Source organism: Acipenser ruthenus, unplaced genomic scaffold (genome assembly GCF_902713425.1).
Source record: "Acipenser ruthenus unplaced genomic scaffold, fAciRut3.2 maternal haplotype, whole genome shotgun sequence".
Classification (NCBI taxonomy): domain Eukaryota; kingdom Metazoa; phylum Chordata; class Actinopteri; order Acipenseriformes; family Acipenseridae; genus Acipenser; species Acipenser ruthenus.
In genome coordinates this window covers 135083-136473 of record NW_026708843.1, presented here as the reverse complement: position 1 = coordinate 136473, position 1391 = coordinate 135083, and the positions used below count along the sequence as shown (strand labels likewise).

The 1391-nt window shown below is 27.1% G+C and overlaps 1 long non-coding RNA gene across 1 annotated transcript in view; it reads left to right on the top strand.

The window, feature by feature from the left end:
* The first annotated feature begins 1001 nt into the window (after window positions 1-1001).
* The window catches only part of LOC131736353 (uncharacterized), a 2044-nt gene continuing 1654 nt past the window's right edge, over window positions 1002-1391 (top strand). Inside the window, exon 1 of the long non-coding RNA XR_009328091.1 lies at window positions 1002-1137. This is a non-coding gene — a long non-coding RNA (uncharacterized LOC131736353). The remainder of the gene's footprint in view (window positions 1138-1391) is intronic.

Genomic DNA, 1391 nt, shown 5'->3' with positions numbered 1-1391 from the left:
TATATTTAATTTATATATATATCAATTTTTTAAAATGTTTTTCTAATATATATATATATATATATATATATATATATATATATATATATATATATATATATATATATATATATATATTAGCTCAGAGAGCCAGCTGCCCAACGTTTCGATATGTCGTACGTATCTTTCTCAAGGGAGCCTGTGTTTGAATCCAAACATTGGAGGTATTTATAGGTTTTTGACGGCATGACAACTACTTGTTATTGTTTACATTCAAATCCATGATTTATTCTTATATATATATATATATATATATATATATATATATATATATATATATATATATATATCAAAGAACATAGTTTAGATATTTTATTTAATATCATATAATCAAAGAAACTATATAAAAATTAAATTAATAAAGTCTAATTAATTTGGTTAAGAAAACTACAAATCGATTTTGTTTTTGTTTGTTTGGTTTGGTTTGTTTGTTTATTTTGATCAGAATCTTTATTAAAAGCTGTATTTTACATGAAATGAAGATTTCGCTAATGTACTACAGACACACATCACCGCGTTTTAATATTGACCCTTTTTAATATGGAATAGCGTTACATTCATTAATATAACAGATAATATATAGTATTATCATGTAATCATGGGGTTTACAAATTTCTAAATGCCGGGAACTGGATTATAATTTTTAATGGTACAAATATTAAAATAAATTTAAGGAATGCATTATTTTGTTTATCTGACTGACTAATATTGCATTTATAGTGCGATTTATTTTTATGTGCAATTATATTTATGTTAAAATAAGTTATCTTTTATTTAAATAGAAATTGAACAGGAATTTCTTGATTTCCGGTAATTTACAGTATCAGGAACGACATCAAAATGAAACGTTTGTCAAGGAGTGATTTAATGAAAAATATAAATGAAAGCTATTTTAAAATATTCTAATAACACAGCTTTCTTTTCGTTTACGCCTGTTCTAGATTCTGAAAGAACACAAAGACGCTTCCGTTACCGAGACAACCAGGTCATGTGACGGGGGAGTGGCTGAGAATCCCGAAGATTCCGCTCAGAACGTGACGGAGGATTCGGGGGCGGGGCTTAACCGGCAGCTAGAAAGCCTGGGACTAAATTCTGATGGTACAACATTGATTCATATATTGTTCATTTGTGTGCGTATATATATATATATATATATATATATATATATATATATATATATATATATATATATATATATATATATATATATATATATATATGCAGGGATGGAAATAAGGCTCCCGTTGAATAGCAGTCTGATCCATTCCTGGTTTTACTATGCTTAATAAGACACACCTGAGCTTGATACCTAGACACACTGGTCAGGCTAATTTTAAAACCTGGAATGGATG